At 40.4% G+C, this 20752-nt stretch overlaps 1 long non-coding RNA gene across 1 annotated transcript; it reads right to left on the bottom strand.

Moving 5' to 3' along the window:
- Positions 1–4651: 4651 nt before the first annotated feature.
- On the bottom strand, positions 4652–10491 carry LOC308407434. Its single transcript, XR_013973674.1, has 4 exons — positions 9756–10491; positions 9281–9652; positions 8943–8976; positions 4652–6379 (listed from the first exon to the last, which is right to left on the bottom strand). It is a non-coding gene; the product is annotated as an uncharacterized lncRNA (long non-coding RNA).
- Between the last annotated feature and the right edge of the window lie 10261 nt (positions 10492–20752).

Here is a 20752-nt window from a genome sequence, read left to right as displayed (position 1 = left end):
TGCAACAAAACGCTGAAGACGTTGAGGGGTTATGTGCTGCATTGTAGAGTTCACAGGAATGACCCCCATCATTTTTTCAAATGCGTCGGTAGTGAATGCAGGTGTACATTTATGCTTACGCAGCCTTTAAAACCCGTTCCTATCGGGTTCACAATGTACCTGCACCCCCTATTGCTGGTAGCGCCATTTTTACAGACTTGAAATGTGCCACTACACTCTGTGAGCGCCAATTTCACACAGTGAAAGAACTTATATCCCACTTAACACAGCATATAGTGGAGGGGCGACCTGTGGCATGTCCAGTAACTGGTTGTAAAAGTATGTTCTCTGTGAAATCATCATTTACTGCTCATATGTCCAGAAAACATAGAGAATGTTCTGTTGAAAGCATAAGCGACATGTATAGGGGGACACTTCCTCAGTCTTCTGCTGGATTTGCAGGTGAAGATGCTCCACATAGCTTAAATGAGGCAACAACAAATGAAGGCACTGAACTGCCACAGAATTTCAGTGAGGCCTTCCTTAGGAATGTGTGTTTGTTTTACCTAAAACTGCAAGGACAGCTGCTCCTTCCAGCTTCAACAATACAGACAATTGTTGAAGAGATGCAAAACGTGCATGGGTTGGGCCAGCATTATGCTTTAGGTAAATTGCGTTCACTTTTAAAAAATGACTTGTGCCTAACAGATGACACTATTGTTAAAATCTGTGATTGTATTAAGGAGTCAGATCTGTTTTCTACCTGTCATAAGGGCCATAATAGATATAGAAACCCTTTGGCAAACAACCCCACTATGGGGCTGGCTGTCACAAAGTGTCAGGGTGTCATTGATGGTTAATTACTTTTTATTACAATTAACTGCAGCAGCAAGTCAGGCTTACAGTTTTTGTATTTGGTAATGTTTTACACAGAAGACTCTTCTCACACAACTCCAACACCACAGGAAGACAAATGTTTCCTGTTTTTCATACCAACTATCACAGTGTCTGGTTACCCTTGTGATGTGTTTATGGGTGTTTTTTTACGCTGCAAATCTTTCCAGGTCTGGCTGACTCATTGCATTTTTGGTTTTTAAATTAATCCAGCCACTAAATTGTATTTAAAAATACATGGATGCATGGAACAGAGCCATGTTTACCACTGCAGCATCCTCTGTTATTTTGTCAGCAGTGTGTAAACATCTGGGAACCAAGGACACCGGTTACTGGACCATTGGGAGAGGAGTATTGTCCCATTGTTTTCTGACTGTTTGCCATTTTGCCTCAGTCCATTTTATGAGGTTTTGCAAAGAAACAATGTTGGTGTTTCTGAATTAAGCTCACATAGAATCATCCTTCAATTGTCCTACAAGGGGAAAATTTTGTTGTAACAGCAGCAAAAAGACACATATACAAACAGAACAGGAAACAGGACATGGAACAGAAGCACACACATTTTTTATATATTTACATCATGGACAATAGTTACCAAAACAGAACTGTACAGTTATTAAAATGAAGGTACAGATAAGTGGATAACCCAGGTTGTAGTGTGCAAACAGAGCAGGATACTGAAAGATGTTTCAATGGTAAGACTATTTAGAATAACTTGAAATATACAGATTGTGTATTGTACCGGACATCCTTTCTGCAGGCTTAAACCTGCATTTTTAGATGTATTTAGTGCAGTGTGGCTTGAAGGTCTGAAGCTCATTGGCATTCAGTGTTGATTTTTGGCCTTATGTCTGTGCGCATTGATTTCTGATTTTCAGAATCTTTTGAAAACATTTCACTGTAGAAAATGAATTAGACAATACGATTTGTAGACAGGGTTTTTTGCAGATTGTCAGATGTAGAGATGAGCAGATTCACCAATTTCTAAAGCCGATGAAACTCTTTAAACCTAGTAGTGTTTAAAAAAAAACAAAAAAAAAAACCCCACAACACAACAGCATGTAGCTTCATACTTGATGCGTTTAGTTGAATACTGACTGGCTAATCAGTGACATAAAGGGAGAGAAGAGAAAGACGCTTTAAACATCAAAGATTTAAACCTACATCACCCATCATCAGTGCAGCGGCCATTTGTCACTGTTTCAACACTAGAAATACAAATGAAAAACTAATGAAACCATTTAGCAAATTTAAGCCATTCCTGTTATTAAAGCGCTGACTTCTTCAGCAGTGTTGAGCAAGTTACTTTGAAAAAGTAATTATAGTTACTAGTTATTTTTTCAAAAAAGGTAACTGAGTTAGTAACTGAGTTACAAGATTCTAAAAGAAATTAAATACTTGAAAAGTAACTATTGCGTTACTTTCAAAAAAAAAAAAAATTTAACCCTCTGGGGTCCAGGATATAACTGGCCATTTTTTAAACTAATTTTGACATTTCCTCTACATTTCACCTTTAAAAACTGTTTATTTGCCTTGTTTGGTATCATTCTGTTCGGCACAACCTCACGTCTCTGAAATTACAGTTATGTTTTCAATTTGACATACTGTATTAACACAATTGGTCTAAAAATCAGACAGAAAACATAAAATCCGAGTAGAAATAGTTTTTTTTTTTACTGTAACAACCACAAACGTGTTTATTGAATCATATTTCATAACTTTAAATGCAAATATAAATTGTAAAATCATATGCACAAGTTTTGCAAACAACAAAGTTATTTGCATCCATTTACCTTTTACTGTGAATTTAAAAAAGGACCCAAGATGCAGATATGCAGTGAAGTGAGAGAGCTTTATTGACACAGAACCCGAGTGATAACAAACAAAAGGGGAGTGTGGCAAAAAACACAACTTAAATAAACTACACTGGGAAAACTAAAACCTAAACAACAAACCTAAACGAGAGAAAGCAACTTGCAGGGAGATTCACAAGAAAACACCAAATAACACAGACAAACCAGCAACAGGCAGAAGAACACACAGGAGAACACACAGGGCACAATTTAGTTTTTACAGAATAAAATGTGAACAGGCAGGACTGACGCCTCAGTGTGTAGCTGTCCATACCGCAACGTTACAAAAGCACAACCACTGTCCACACCTCACCTCACAGTAAATGATCATTTCCATTTTAAGCATTTCCAAATAATCATTTTCCATACTGCCAGTATAAATATACACAGTATACTGCATCACTACAATATGCATGTTTTACACACTCCTTTTGTTGTTGACATTTACAGGCTGTGTGCAAAAGGCCACACTCTTCCAATTCATGTCAACTAATATTTTTACGTCCAGTAGGTGTCCTACTAGAGCAAATGAAGCTTCAAGAAGCTTTGCGCTGGGATGAACCAACTGGATGAAAAGCTTCAGTGCTTCATGAAGCTTCATCTGCCCATCACTACACAAAACCCAAGTGATAACAAAAAAAAAAAAAAAAGGGGAGTGTGGCAAAAAACACAACTTAAACTAAAACCTAAACAACAAACCTGAACACGAGAGAAAGCAACTTGCAGGGAGAATTCACGGGATGACGGCAGGAGATTCACAGACAAGAAAACACCAAATAACACAGACAAAGCAGCAACAGGCAGGAGAACACACAGGGCTTAAATACACACAGCAGTAATCAGGGGATGGGAGACAGGAGGGACGCACACCTGGGTGAAATCACAACTGACGAGGCACGGGAAACGTAACCTGAACACACTCACATGAGACAAGGACCTTCAGAATAAAACAGGAAACTAACAGACACAGAGAACCAGACAAGACACTGCACTAAACAGACAGACTCACAAGCAGACACAGTGACACCATGGACAGACAGAGGGAACACAGAGAAGTGGGAGCAGGCAGGCACAAAACAAACCCCTAACGAATGGCAAACCGAACCCAAAGACATAACAGAATAAACAAGAACAAAGAATAATATAAAGAAACACAAAACACTGAGCCGTCAGACTCAAGACCATGACATTTACCCTTTATAACCATTTCAAACTATTTACAGAACAATCAGCTGTTCTGCATTCAATAAGATGCCACAAATTATTTGTGCCACTCCCAAAATTTCTGTCCACTATAAAGGAGAAGATCACAGCCTGATACCTGCAGGTCTGACAGCAGCAGGTGTATCACTCTGGTTTCCCAGTTTCGCTGTGCAAGAAACTGCACAATGCTGTAAGTCTCTAAGTGTAAGTCTAAGTTGTTTCCTGCCACCTGTAGGGGTACACACATGTGGGTTGTATTTGAGGGAAGGAACAAAGAACTGATATTAATAAATGACTTTCTGTACTTTTGTCATTGGTTGTTTTCAGGCTGAGCGTATTGTTTCTTTTCACTCACTGTAATAAACAATAATGATTCATGAATGGGGATGTTGGGAATTTTGTTCAGCAGTTTAGCAAATTATACATAGTCTGTTATTTTAATCTATTTATCTATTTATCTTTATTTATATGTCATTAAGCATGTTCATGTGAAAGCTGATTGGTCAATAGGCTCCAGAGAATATGAAGCATGTAAGAAACATTTCTTTAGATTTATCAAACACAGTCTGACAAAGATTATAAAGACAGATTGCATCACTCAGCTAACTTGCAAATATTTCAGTGATTAAAACTCCTAATGTCTCATCCTATGAATCTTAGCCAGTTGATAATGCAGAGGTCAGCTGGAGCCAATGCGGCCCAGCACTAACTACCTAGAAATTGTCCATGTGTCCCCCGTGTTAAGATGATAAGATGACCACACCTGAGTAGCCTTGCAGGTCAAATCCTATACTGTCCCAATCAGTCATGGGACTTTAGAGGCCTGAACAGCAAGTCTTGAGGGAAGGTGATCAGATGTTGTAATGTAAAGCATTGGAGCAATTTGCAGTGATAAAGAGTTTTACTCTTTCACAAAGACTTTAAAAGTGAATATCCACAATTATAGGTTTTAGCTGCAGGAAATTTTTATTAAAGCAATTTAGTGAGAGCAAAACAAAAGCAAAATCAAATAGTAAAAATCATAAAACATGAATGAAAACATCTGAATTACACTTATCTAATTAACCTACTCTGAGCTAATGCTAATGCTGACCCTTACGTCCCCCTCTGCCACTGAATGTCACATCTTCAGAGATGGAATCCAGCTTCACCCTTCGGGACATCCAGTCACATTACAAACATCTAATCATTCATTAGATCCATCATTCCAGCCACACTGTATCATCGTATCTCTGTCTAGCTGACGTAGAAGATTTAACACCAAGTTTAAACTTTACAATTAGGTCATCATTTTTCCTTTGTCATTCATAACAGAATTCACATCAAATATAAATATTCGGTCATCACTTCATGTTTCACTAAGGCTACGTCCACACGTACACGGGTATTTTTGAAAACGCAGATTTTCCTATGCGTTTGCACCTCTCGTCCACACGTAAACGGCGTTTTTGGTCACTGAAAACAGAGATTTTTAAAAACTCCGGCCAGGGTGGATATTTTTGAAAACTCTGTTTTTGCATTTACGTGTGGACGAGAAAAACGCAGAAAACGCAGCGTCAAAGGTGTGCGCCTATTTTGACGTCACACTGTGCGCCACGTTATTGTTTCGGTGAAATGAATTTCTACAATACTGTTACTGTTAATTGTACTCTCTGCAGTGTTTAAATGCTTACATATACACAGTTACTGTCCCTCCACACTTACGACTCGGTTCTGCTTCTATGCCCCAGCTTTGTTTACTTTTTCCCACCGAGGCTTCTAGACTTCTGATTGGCCAACATTTCTGCACGCCACCTGCTGCTTTGGCATGTTCATAGCAGTGTTTTCCTTCATTTCTGCGTTTACGTGTGGACGGGATTATTTTTTAAAACGAAAACGGAAAATCTCCGTTTTCAAAAATACCCGTGTACGTGTGGACGTAGCCTCAGTTCATGTAATTCTATTTCAATTAGATTTGTCTTTAGCACATTTTCACATGAACATTCATTGTAACATAATCCCTTTTTAATTCAAATACTGAGGATTGCATCCTTTTTAAAACTCTGTTTGTTATTCACTGTTTATTTCATACAACTTTATTAAATCGATTTAAAAGTCGGGCATTCATTGAGATCAGTGGATCTAGCCACTAACACACACACACACACAACAATGACATTAGAACAGTCATTTTTACTACTCAAACAACTTTTCTCATTAATATGTCGATCAAACTTAGATTTTAGGGAAAAGGGGAAAAGTTCTGTTTTAGCACTCTGATCATTTTTAATCACATTAGGCTGAACATTAAGACTTTTTATCCCCTCTCAGCTGTGATGACAAGGAGCGCCCACTCTGTCAAGGTGTATAACTTGTCTGTGGTCGCTTGCGTTGTTTCTGGAGCTGCGTCACTGTGTCAACTGTGTTCTTTCAGGCGGATTCGTTAAATAACGGCATGGTGTCTGTGTTTTCTACAGGGTGGAAAATATTTTTGTCAGAAACCAAAGATTTGTGTCTGTACAGAGCAAAATGATTACATTTAAAACTGGAGTGAAAACTAAAATGAAGTGTTTAACTGAATAAAAATAAACAAGACTTGAAAAATGAAAATCCAAGAAATGAACATAAAACAAAGATATACTGGAAATGGTTTGACTGTTTAACTTGAGCCTGAGGAGTCATTCACTGAGCTGTCTACAGGACAGTGGGTGTTTTGTGATCTTCTAAAATTGTATTTTGAACTGTGTACTTCTGGACCCTGTTACAGGAAGCATGCTGAGTTAAGTACATGGATGACTAGAAGAGGAAAAGATTCATGAGAGGAGCTCTGATAACATGATTCACCATGGCAACATGTAAAAAAGAACTAAACCTACCAACGGGCTGTAACACCTCATTTTTTGTAGAGCAATTCATTATTTCTGTCATTACTGGAATAAAATGCTTCCCCGTTTTAAATATTTATAATTTGATTTCATTTCTGCCTCACTCATATATGATGGTCGTCTTACAACATCTCTGCTATGGAGATGTTTTACTGAGTTACTGTTAATGGTCCAGACTTCAACTGTATTACTATTTCAGGTTTAGCTGAATCAGAATCAGAATCACTATATTTTATTAATCCCTAAGGAAATTACCTGTCCACAGAGTCACAGAGTTAAAAGGATGGAGACCACAGGGGCGATCGTGGCCCAAGAGTTGGCAGTTCATCTTGTAATCAGAAGGTTGCCGGTTCGAGCCCCGGTTCGGACAGTCTCGGTCATTGTGTCCTTGGGCAAGACACTTCACCTACTGCCTACTGGTGATGGCCAGAGGGGCCGATGGCGTGATACATACACAGGATGGTGATGAGTCTGCATACCGGCAGGAAGTTGAGCGGCTGGTACTCTGGTGCCGTCAGCACAGTCTGGAGCTGAACACTCTTAAGACTGTAGAGATGACAGTGGACTTCAGGAGACATCCCTCAACTCTGCTCCCCCTCACCATATCAGACAGCCCTGTGTCGACTGTGAAGATCTTCAAGTTCCTGGGTACAACCATCTCCCAGGACCTGAAGTGGGAGACCAACATCAACTCCATCCTCAAAAAGACCCAGCAGAGGATGTACTTCCTGAGACAACTGGGGAAGTACAGTCTCCCACAGGAGCTGCTGATCCAGTTCTACACTGCGGTCATTGAGTCTGTCCTGTGCTCCTCCATCACAGTCTGGTATGGAGCAGCCACTAAACAGGACAGGAGCAGACTGCAGCGGACTGTACGGGCAGCAGAAAGGATCATCGGCACCCCCCTGCCCTCCATCCAGGATCTGTACCTCTCAAGAACCAGGAAACGGGCAGGGAAAATCATCGCAGACCCCTCACACCCTGCACACAGACTTTTTGATCTGCTGCCCTCTGGCAGACGGTACAGAAGCCTGCAGACCAGGACCCCCCGACACAGGAACAGTTTCTTTCCCCTCGCCATCTCCCTTCTTAACAGTTGACCTGTCACACTGCTCCCACTGCCAGACTGCAGCTGCACCTTATGTACATTCTGTAGTATTCATTCCACCTCATTCATTTCTGTATTTTATGTATATAAGTTTAGATTCGTTATTTATAGTTGGTTTACACAGCTTTGTGTATGTATGTGTATGTATATATAGACACGTGTGTGTGTGTGTGTGTGTGTGTGTGTGTGTGTGTGTGTGTGTGTGTGTGTGTGTGTGTGTGTGTGTGATTTACATTGCTGTGCTTGAGAGCCTCCATCTACCGGAACCAAATTCCTTGTATGTGTCTGCACATATACTTGGCCAATAAACTCGATTCTGATTCTGATTCTGATATGGCCTCGCTTCTGTCGTTTCTTCCCCAGGGCAGCTGTGGCTACAACTGTAGCTTGCATTCACCAGTGTGTAAATGAATAGTGGAATTGTAAATGCAATCCATCATTATTATAAGATAAGATAGATCTTTTTTGTTGTTTATTGGTATCTCTCCCGATTGCAGCTGTAGGTTTTTACATTCAACATTCTTTGGATAGGAAAAAGGGGAAATAAGAGGACTGGGAGGTTCTGAAAAGTAACTTGTTTAATTTGCTACACTCTGAGCTTTGATAGTAACTTTATTATTGAGGAAATAAAACTGTTATTCTGGCAGTTCTGGTGCAGCAGGTGGGTAGGAGTCAAATAACATGCACGAATATTTTATACAGTAACACATTGTGGCCAATCTCTAAAGTGATTAAAATTAACTCCAACCATCACCAGCGCAATATTAAAAGCCTCATTATGAGCTATGAGATATAAGATATTTCAACCCTCTGCTCGCTTGGTAGATGCATAACAAGTGTTGCATGGAGCTGGGTCAAAGCAAGCCCTGAACCCTTAATGTGAGAGTTTCAGTGAAAACAGGAACAGCAGAGACCTCTAGTGGTCACTGGGAAGATCATCATCATCAAATCAGTGAAGGTTTTTAGTATATTGCAGTGAAAGTGACTTTAGTTGATCTTATGAGAGCTGCGTGGTGAATTAAGGAGTGTTGGTGCGTTTACCTTGTGCAACTTCATCAAGTTCATAGTTTTGAGCCTGCAAAAGAGTTTTATGAATTAGTAAAAACGCTGTGTCAAATTATATGTGTAGATCCATCTGTTCAAATAAGGAACGGCTTAAGACATTTATCTTGTTTCTGCACACAAATGTATTTTAGGGTTTATAGTTAACTTTTAACTAAACTACAACATCACATGTTAAAGTTATTAATAGTGAGCTGCAGTCATATGATGGTGACCTGGGTGCCTGTGCAGATCAGAACGCAAGAAAAAATAGTTCCACCATTTTAGACTGACAGAGTCTGGCAGCTGTAACATCTGTATATAACAGAGCCTTTTACCTGCTGATGTGGTGCTGCTTGATGATGCTGCCCCCCTCTGCTGGAGCTCCCCTCACTGATCCAGTTGATCTGCTGGTTGGTTGCTTCTGGTTTTTGATGTTTTGCTTTACTGATCATTTGTTGAGCAACGTTAAAACAGCCGTCCCAGTCTTTCCTTTTTATGTTGCTCGTGATTTCTTTAGTCAGAGTCTCATTTGCTTCTTTCCTCAAAAGCTCCTCCAGAACCTTTTTCTCTTCTTCCAAAATCAGTTTGTAGTAAAAAGTTTTCTTGTTGCACCAACTGTATTTTTCTTCAAACCATTTTCTCCACCCACTCCAAGTCATGAAGAAAGCTGCAAGAGTCATGCTGAGGAGCAGAGAGTAAGCAGCAAGCTGAAAAAGAAGCAACAAGCATGCAAAATATAACAGCATTAATGTGTGTTTGCTGTAATTTCATTAAAAAAGCAGAATGAGCATAGAGCAAGAAAGTCCTCACCCTTGACTTGATTTCCACTTCAGATTTTTGAGCTTCTTGTTCGGTTGTGAGGTTCTCAGATTTGCAGAACAGCTTACTCGTGTTTTCATCAATGTTACAACAACCATACCAGTCCGTGAAAATCAACAATGCTACAATCCACAGCAGACTGATTAGAAACGATCTGATAACGCGCTTGAGTACAAGGCATAAAAACGTAGATGGATGTTTCGCGGTGCTCCGAAATGTCTGGTCTATCAGGAGCACCAGGAAAAATACTAAAAAAAAAGGCACGACGACGATTTCATTACATTCAAAAGTGCTGCAAACGCACGTCGCGGTCTGCAGAAGAACAGTGGCAATGAACATCCCGATGACTGTCGCGACGGTGCCGATTTTTCCAGGACCAACTGCAGAAAGCAGGAGGTTTTTCCACATCTTGAGCAGTTAGGTGCCTGCTGGGGCTTCAGCTTCTGTCCTGTAAAATTACACCAGGTATCACAGTCTTTTTGAAATTCAGCTTAATATCTCAGTCCAATTGCAGCCATGAAATGAGCCCTCTGTTCGGTGGCAGGATGCAAACGCAACGTGACGTTATGAGTTTTAACTGCACTCACTTCAGAAGAATTAAAAGTTTCGTGTCAACGAAAGTCACTCTTGTTCTATTTCACTTAATACTGTGAGGAGATGGCGTGTCACCGCAGACTTTTTTTTTAATTAAAAAAATAAAAACGAAATGTCCAAAGCACTCAAACAGCGAGCGGGTACAGATCAAGCTGAGGTGTAAGGTGACAAAATGTGTGATTATGTGGGCGTATTCACCTTGTGTGACTGACTGTAGGCACAAAATCTGTTTCCCGTTTTTCGTACCAGCTATCACAGTCTCCGGTTACCTGTTTGTTGTGTTCATAGTTTTCGTTACTCCTTAGCAATGCAATAGGCCTGGTTGACCTTTTACATTGTTGGTTTTGAAATCAATCCATGTCTTTTATACCATAAAGTTAAATTTAAGAGAGGAAAAATTAAAGTAGACTGTCTCCCTGCAAATGCTTTTCACAGAGGATAGAGGGTCCTGATTACCAGCGATTATGGGTATTCTGATAATATTCAACTGTCATAACACTGTGAGTTTCCTCCTCTCTCTAACTTTCCATTACTCTTTAGGCCTCGTATCATTTTTAATTTCTTTTACTTGCAGCTTGACAATTCAAGTTAAAATGGAAAAGGTCTTATATAAAAGAAAGGGACAACAATCGAAAACATGATAAGTTTAGTTGTTCATTCCTCTTTCATTTGCTGCAGTCTCAGTAAATCATGAATGCATGCATTTTTTGGGGATAATAAAAGTCCAGTTCCCTAACATTCAAACACAACATGATGCCATGAGGTGTTTTCAACAGCACTCACTTCAGGATCATTTGGACTGTCATGCAAAAAGCATTTCAAGCTTTTTGTTTAACAAGACATTTAATAAAGTTTTATAATCCTATAAATTCAATCAGTGCAACCAAGGTGCGTTGGCTTTAGGTACAGCCATTCAAACTGCAACTAATGCATTCAAATACAGTAGTTTGGCCATAGATCTCATTATTTATTCATGACCCTAACCCCCTTTTTATGTACTTCAGGCATGTATTGACAGGTGTCCTTCTCCTGTAGATAAAACAGAAAGCTTAATGACTTACTTTAACTTGCATCAGTCTCACTCGAATCCCCACAGTTTAAATATCAGAGCACAGAGGGACAATGAGAACCTGTATGAGCTCAGAAACCCCAACAGTAAAGATTGAGCCACAGTGGATATTAGAGTGCTATTGTGTTGAGCTATTTCTAGACAACATGTTTCATGCAAGTTTCTGTAATTGTATAGAGAAAAGAATTGACCAGAGCAATATAGAGTGCATATTTCAAAGAAGCTGCAACAGTAGAATACTAATACATTTCCTTAAGTGAAGCGCAGGAGAGAGATGGTGCCAAGATAAACTAACAGGATGTGATGCACAAATTTGTATAAATATGTGAGACAGGAAACATTTGGCGTGAGAACCTTGAACATAAACCACAAGTCTTCCGTTTTTGCACATTGATTTTCTCTTTTTTCTTGTTATTGCCAGTTATTGGCAGCATGTGTTTTTGCTGCTTGAATTCAGCTGTTGTTCCAGGTTACAAATTATATCAATGAAATAATTAGGCTAGAAACTAAAAAGTAATTTATTAGTCGCAAATTTTCTGTCAATGCAAAAAAAAAAGTGCATGCAGGAAAAGGAACATATGTGTTCAGTGTAGGAAATCCACAGTTACTAAAAACACAAATTAAAAAGGAAACCCATTGAACTATTTTGTCATGAATGGGCACAAATGGGAGGCTTTCCTGGGATTGCAAGTGTAGAACCAGACCAATGAGTAAAGAGGGGTGTGAAGCAGATCATCACTCACAGGTACTACAACAGATACACTGAAGACAGTGACATTGCGCTGATGGAGCTGGACACCAGAGTCAGCCTAACCCAGCACATCAGACCCATCTGCCTGCCTTCCTCCACCTACTTCTTCCCATCAGGCCAAGAGGCTTGGATCACTGGCTGGGGGACTACCCTGCAGGGAGGTGAGATGATAATAAAGAAGTACTGAAACACTGTGTCAAAGTTAATATCTTTCTACACTGGAAGGTGATGACAATGTAACACAGTAAGGGGAATTAAAATGGTAAATGGCCTGTATTTGTATAGCGCTTTACTAGTCCCTAAGGACCCCAAAGCGCTTTACATATCCAGTCATCCACCCATTCACACACTGGTGATGGCAGCTACATTGTAGCCACAGCCACCCTGGCGCCAGTGTCCAGCGAGGCTGTCGGACACTGGCGCCACCGGGACCTCTGACCACCACCAGTAGGCAACGGGTGAAGTGTCTTGCCCAAGGACACAACGACCGAGACTGTCGGAGCCGGGGCTCGAACCGGCAACCTTCCGATTACAAGACGAACTCCCAACTCTTGAGCCCGATTGCCCCTTATGGTTATATCATCCCTCTTGTTTTTAGTGTCTGTGTCTTCGTTTGCGCGTTGTTGCGATCTCCCTCATACCCGGCTGTGTGTTTCACTGTGCGCCTCTTCATTTATTAGGTTTATCATGTATAGGCTCAAATTGTGGTCATAAATATTTTGTACTTGTAAATCAGGATTTGTATGTGTAAAAAAGATTTGTGTGTGGGCAAAAAATCATAATGATGTTTAAAAGATGCCAAAGCGCAACTGCAGGTTTTCAGATGAACTGCAAAAGAAATTTCCCTCGTACCGACCCAGTACTGGTAGCTTTTCTCATACAGATGACGCCTTATTTCTGTACCATTATTTAATTCCAAAGGTTTTTTTTGTTTTTTGTTTTGCCCTTGTTGACATGTTAAAGCCTATATGACATTTTTATTTCACCGTTCATTAATCGCACAGAGAAGGCATCGTTTAAATATGTTCAAATATTCTCTAAGCAAACAGTATTATTAAAGTTCTTCATGACTGGGCCAAGTGTCCTCTTTTTTGGAAATCAAAATATGGTCACCCAGCATAGTGTGACTCATAGCAGTGGTCCCGGATCAACCCTGATTTTGAGTCAAAGTAATGCTAAAGTAATAATGGTATATCTGACCACTGGTATACCACAACTGTATCCTTTCAACAGCTTATGAGCCTTATGTGATATTTACATAGAAATCTTTCAGCTTCAAACTGTATTACCCTTCAAGGACCTGCAGTTCAAAAAAGTGCCCCTCTGACAGCCAAACCCATCTGTTCTATGACTGGATTGTTCAATTTGTGATTGACATGACACTGACCAATCAGCTGAAAGGAAGAAAAATAGGGTCAAAATTCGAACTTGTAAGTTGAAACTTGAGTGCAGAGTTTCACACAGATTTTACACTAGGAGTAGGTATGGGTGCATAGGTCGGCTGTGTTCTGGCACGCCTCACCTCAGGGACCGGCATAGGTGCCGGGACAGACTGGACACCAGTCACTCCCCCCGCCCCCCCGAGGAGTAGCTACAGGTGCAGGAGTGAGCTGGTACATGGCCGCGGTCAACCTGGGAGCCGTGACAGGCACCAGCAACTGCTGGGCCCACCTGAGGAGCCTGTACGGGTGAAGGGACTGGCAAACCCTCAAACGGCCTGAAAACCCGAGCAGGGACCAACCGGGCCCTAGCCCCCCTCACCCCAGAAACTGATGGGACGGGGCAGATGAGAGGGAGCGAGGGAACACAAGAGAAAAAGAGAGACACGACGGGCTGAGGAAACACAGATACACATGAAGGAGGGAAACACAAGGAGAGGAACAAGCCACAAGTGGAAATACAAAACAATTAAAATCTACACAGAAAAAACCTAGGCACTACACAATCAACTTAAGACTTCCAAAGAGGTCTTAAACACGAAACATAATACAAAATGACAAAAAAAACAGAAAGCTCAAACCGGAAAACTCAAATGACCCAGGATCATGACACATTGAGCTAGTCTAAGTCATTCCTTTTATTAAAGCACTAGTATTACCTTTGTTACACCCATGACATGTTACTAGGAAAAAGAAAAAATCTTTTTTCAATGTAGATGAAGGAAGACAAATGGTTATTTTACATCAATTTATTTATTTATTGAGAGCCATACAATATCTTCTCACTTCTTAATCTGAACAAGAGGTCAAGAACAATAGTCATCAAAATATTCACAAGAAACATTATTTGGCAGCGTGGTTCTTGTTTTTAAGATATTTATTCTGCCTGCACAACAACAGCTACTCGTGTTTTTAAGTTTATGACGTGTGGTGACATCACAGTGATCTTCGTAAATGATTGTTTTCCCAGAAAACAACGTGGTTAAGAGATGATGTTATCTCATGAATCTAAATGTGGCTTAAATATTTTCAACATTTGCGCAATGGTGAGTGGATTTTAGAAATGCAGGCGAGAAAAAGATCAAGATTGTGTAAAGATTAAATGACAGGACATGATGATTTCCTGGCTTTAAATATATTATCTCCCCATGCTGGTGCTGCAACTTTTGCGTGTGTGTTCATTTCACACTTTGTAGAGGCAAAGAGTAAAACGAACACTGCAGATCTGTGTGTCTATTACTCGCTTTTCTGCAATATCAGGTTCATACAGGAAACATTTGGCCTAAGAAACTTGAATTCAAACCACAAGTGCTCCTGGTAATCTGTGCACAATTTAAAATATATATATAATAAAAATTATTTATTGCTACCAACAAGTTTATTTTCTGGGCCTCTTTTTTCAGATTAAATAAAAATGTCTTATTCCAGGTGTCACCGGTGTCAGTGAAAGAATTAGTTTCATTTATATGGAAACTACAGTAATTTTTCAGTAAGAGAAATTTGAATTTTTTTCTGACTGGAAAAGCAAAGTGCATGCAGGAAATGGTTTCTATGCTAATGCTGTAATTTGCTTCACGCTCCAGGTTGGTAGGATGGTGAGTCAAATGAAAATAACAAAAAGAAAACTGTTTGTAATATAGTTAAAGCTTTATTTATGTGGAAATGACACACAGACAACATCTGTCATAATTTGCCATGTGGATTTCCATTAATTTTAGCAGGCACAAATGCAGAAGACAGGAATTAAACTTTGTGTTTAGTCTGGACTAACAGCTCAAAGTCCAAAAAACCATAAATGTCTAAAGAACAAAGCCTGTTAATCCAAAGATCTGAAATGATATAGAAATGAAAATTCACAGCAAACACAGTGATGGACATCTTAGAAATACATGGAAGATGAACAAGAAAAGAACAAGAAAATGGGAACAAGAAAAAATAAAGAGAAGGTAAGCCAATTCAATTTATTCATGTAATGAAGGAGGAGGAAACAGATGGGGATCACAGATGAAGACAATTAACATAATGAGACAGGGACACATTAAACAGCTACCAATATAAAACAGGAAGTAAAACAAAACTAAAGTGACTGAAATTCATTTGACACAGGGGAAGACAGAAGGACTAGACGAGACAATGAATCACTAAAAGATAAGATACAAGACAGAAGGAACGGAATGAAAACACAAAGGGAACTAACTAAGCACAGCCTCAAACCAAAACACAGATTGAAGACTCAACATATAAATGGAAACCAAACAACCAAAGCAGAAAATAAAGTGACAAACAGACAAAAACAAAACAAAACAAAAAAACCCAGACAAAACTCAAACATGAATCATTCTCAAAAATCAATAGGAATCATAAACCCAGGGTACAAGACACACAACCATACAACATTACAGTCCGAAGGTCAGACGCTTGTCATTGATTTTTAGCCTTGTTATTGCTGTAAAGAGATTTCTCCCAGTTCTGAGTTTTTAACTATAAACTGTAAATAAAAGTATTGATAAATTCTTTCCAATTTTATGTTAACAAAAATGATTTACATTTAAACTCATAGCTCATGCAGATTTTCACAGTGGTTAACTCTAACAATTTCCAACAATTTTCTCTCTGAGATGATCTTTTTGATGACATACCTTTAATCCTGGGATATTCCAGGTGTTTTAGCTTTAACAACTTCTAGTTTCTTTATCAGTGTCATGGATGGGACTATTATTTAAACCAGAAATAACCAGTATAAAAATACTGTCACGTGACTGAGTGGTCTGTGCCGAACTGAACTCAGGCGCAGGACAGAGACAGCAGGTGGTTTAACAATATTTATTAGACTTAAGCTCTGGAAACCTGGGAAACGTGAAACACTGGGTGAATCCGTAAACTGGGGGGAAGCTTGAGTTTCACAGCAGTGGGCGAGACGACCGAGCGGATGACATACGACCCAATAAAAAGAGGAGCCAGCTTGCAGGAGGAAACCTTAAGGGGAACGTCCTTAGCCGACAGCCACACCTTCTGCCCTGGAACCTACTGAGGAGCTGGTGATCGTAGACAATCCGCATAGTGGCAGTGACGGGCAGCAGCTTTCAGCAGTGCCTCCCGAGTCCGAGTCCAGACGTGGCGGCATCACTGGAGATGGTGCTGGATGAGAGACCAGTGGGAGAGAGGGAGAGACCAGTGGATGCAGAAACATGTGAATTGTGCGCATACTCGACCCATAGGAGATGTGCTGACCAGGTTTCATGTTATTTTATGGGAAACTACGCAGCGGAGTGTGGATTCCAGTTCCTGGTTGAGTCTCTCAGTCTGTCCATTGGTTTGAGGGTGGTAACTGGAACTGAGGTTGACTTGCGCACCTAGGGCAGAGCAGAAAGATTTCCAAACCTGGGATGTAAATTGAGGTCCCCTGTCCGAAGAGACTTCTGCAGGAAATCGGTGGAGTTTGAAGACGTGGTCAATCATGAGTCTTGCAGTTTCCGTGGCAGTGGGTAGTTTTTCCAGGGCAATGAAGTGAGCTGCTTTAGAAAACCTGTCGATCACAGAGAGTATTACTGTTTAACCTGCTGACCTAGGCAGTCCAGTGACAAAGTCCAGGGAAATGTGGGACCAAGGGCGAGAAGGGATGGCCAGAGGGACGCTGATTTTGGGTCTTGCTCCTGGCGCATACGTCACAGGCAAAGACGTATTCCAGAAGTGATGACGTAGTAGTGCGATGGTGCGGTCGATTCCGGGAGGGGCTGCTGTGGGTATGAAGCGGCGGCCTGGAGGACCTGTGCCAGGGTCTGGTTTGTCCTGTAATGCTCGCTGGATGGTTTCCTCTATGTCCCAGGATAAACACGCCACGCGGCAGGAGGTAGGAAGCACAGGAGCTGGTTCAGTGGGTTCTGTGTCTGGGTCGTAAAGACGAGTGTCAGCCTTTGTGTTCTTGGAACCTGGACGGAAGGAGATGTCAAACTTGAACCGATCAAAGAACAGAGACCAACGATCCTGGCGGCATTTAGACGTTAAGCTGTTTTTAGATAAGTAAGGTTTTTATGGTCTGTGAAAATGGTGAATGGGTGTTCAGCTCCTTCCAATAGGTGACGCCACTCCTCTAGGGCCAACTTAATACCAAGCAACTCTGTCTCCTACGTCATAGTTGCACTCAGCTGATGCAAGTCGACGTGAAAAAAAAAAGGCACATGGGTGTAACTTTTTGTAACAATTGATAATGACTAATTAATATTAAAATCTGTAACATAATGTATTGTTTGGAATTTAGTCTGTTACTGTTGCTATTTTTACCATTTCTTCTTGGAGCAACTGTAACCCACATAATTTCCTAAGGGATTAATAAAGTATTCTGATCCTGATTGTTTCAGGATGACCTGCCATTATCCAGTGACACATCTGCTCTTCTGTATCTTTTGCTTGTTTCTCCTCCTCTTCTTTTCTCTTTTTTCTAAACTGAGCACCTGATGGCTTTGAACTTTTCTTGTCCATCTTCCATTGGTTTTAATTTTGCCCTCCAGTACGAACACAAATCCCCCAACTCGAAGGTAACCGGAACATAACCTAACACACCTACACCTTAGTTTACATTTTCACTTTGTCTGGGTGCTTTTCTGAGATTTCACACAACCCAGGAACAAATCATGAATACATAATGGGCTTGGATTTACAACATTGTAAATGAAATGTGCTCTATTTGGAAGCAGCAGGGCCCCTCCCCTTTCGACGGGTTGTGTGAGACTTTAAATCATCAAACTGTAAATTTTAAATTGTTATTGATCCCTTTACCCCGAGTCCTAAAGTGTATATTTATTTTCTTACTCTTCTTATATATGTTGTTTGTTTACTTGCACTGCTGTAACTGGAGCCTCGTCGTCTCGTCTCTCTATATACTGGACTGTATGTAGCGGAGATGACAATAAAGTTTACTTTGACTTCAGCAGCGAGCAGGCGCACCGAGGGCTCTCGCGCTCACTTCTCGTGTTTAGAATTTCGAAAAAACATCGGTGCAAATTATAAGTCTGTATCATGATGTCTGGTGTTTTCGTGTTTGTTGTTTTGTTTTTATTTTGTTTTATTTTGCGAGCTGGCTTTTAGATGCTGCTCCAGCCGGTCAGAGAATCCCCCGCCGCCCCGCCCTCTCCTCTCTGTGCCGCAAGCAGCAGGCGCACCTCGCAAGCGCCCTTACTCCCAGCAAATGGGCGATAGAAAACCAATCGGTGCCTATGCCATTCCCAATATGCGCTGGCTGATGTAGGGACAGCATGAGTACGAGCATTTTTTTTTTTTTTTTGCCGATGCCCGTGATGCCGTCCCCACCACGATGCCACCCCGGGCAACCGCCCGTGTCGCCCATATCTAAAACCGCTACTGATTGTAGGTGTTGTCCTAGAAAAGAGGAGCAGCGGACAACATGTGACTGTTGCTGTTTGAGTCACCTTGTTCCAAGGCAATACACCTGGTGATTGTGATGACCAAAACCTCAATAAAATGTGGTTGCACAAATGTATTTTTTCTTTTTAACAAGGTGTTTTAAAACGAAACATGGTTGTAAAATCTAAACACACTCACATAATACAACTCAGAAATTCTTTAAAATTATATACAAAACGTCAACATGCATGTAAAGGTTGATAGTAGCATTTTTTTAAATTTAAAGCTGTGACTGCACAACCACAATTACAGTAAATAGAATTTCTCCAGAGGCTTTATTGATATTTTAGGATTGTCTCTCAAGAAAACGAACAAGGTCGCAAAATAAATCTATACCGTTATTGCCATCACCTTCAAATGGATCAAAGGTCTGCTGAAGTGTAACCATCATGGTGTCACTGATGGAAATGTTAATTGATGGAACAACAACATTATTGTTTGTCTCCAGCTCTGGCAGTGGTCTGCATTCATCAATACTAAAATCATTTTCACAAATACCATTCATATTTGGGTTATGTATTCCTGCATTGTTGACAATGCCCCTTTGCCACAGCTGAAGAGGGGTTTGCCCTCCTTGTGTTGAAAGTCCATGGTTATTCCACTGGTTCTGATATTCTGTGGCAGCTCTTTGAATACGGGGCAAATAAATATAATGAAGACAAAATAAATGGACCTTATTAAGTGAATCTAATACACTATGCTCCTCCATAAAATTGAAAAGATTAACAAAATGATATGAGACCACTCGATTTAATTCTGCCCATAATCGCTCAATTCTTTGATTATGCACAGACCTGCCAGTGATGACACTACACCTGTTCAGTCCTTGCCTTTAAAGCATGAAACGGGCAACACCAGTGTTTTCTAGCCCGTGATCACATCTCACTCTGGATGGCATTCCAAAGTTTTGAACACCAACCATGAACAGTGACAAAACACTTGATGCCCTGTTGTTATCTAAACACGCAAGGTGATGGTTCTACTGAAACCATCCACACAGCCATGGAACACCATCCTCCATCTCACAAGTTTGTGGTTTCCATCTATATGCCTATAGAAAAATGAAACAAGTATAAGTTATGTATGGGGAAACTATGACACGGTCAAAGTTATGCACAAGTTTGAGTAAATAAAACAATGAGTTATTTTGCTATAGACTTAGAATCAGGACTGTTTTTCTGTTAGAATTTTCTCACCATAACTTGTTGGGGAAAGGAACACCGCACAGTTGTCAACGTATTGCATTGCGTCTTCTGAGGGAACGTCCAAAGGGTCAATTTCTTGTAGACTTCGTCTTACACGCCACCTTTGAATGCGTATCCCACGTGACCTCAAGCTGCCATGCACATATTGTTCACCTGCATTTGTGGTATACTGAAGAATTTCCCTAACAACAACCCTGAGGTGGAGGTAGCAAGACTAGTCTGTTCTCAGATGTAGTTCCTTGTCTGGTTTCATAAGCAGTCAGTAGAAATTCCAGCCATCCATTTAAGGAATGTAATGTATTCACTGCTTCTCTATTTCTTGCATCATCAAAAAATCTTGAGATGGACAAAATTCCAGATAAGGTTTGAATGTGATCACCAAGTTCTCTATAAAGCCTCTGACAAACAAAAGAATCTGTAGCTTCTCTTTGAATTTGTTTCACAGGTTCTAATGTCATTTTCGTTACTACTTCCTGCACAAATGAACTGCAATACTGGCAAAGAAAGCA

The sequence above is a fragment of the Rhamphochromis sp. 'chilingali' genome (assembly GCF_963969265.1).
Source record: "Rhamphochromis sp. 'chilingali' genome assembly, chromosome: 12".
Taxonomy (NCBI): Eukaryota; Metazoa; Chordata; class Actinopteri; order Cichliformes; family Cichlidae; genus Rhamphochromis; species Rhamphochromis sp. 'chilingali'.
This window is presented reverse-complemented; position numbering and strand designations above follow the sequence as displayed.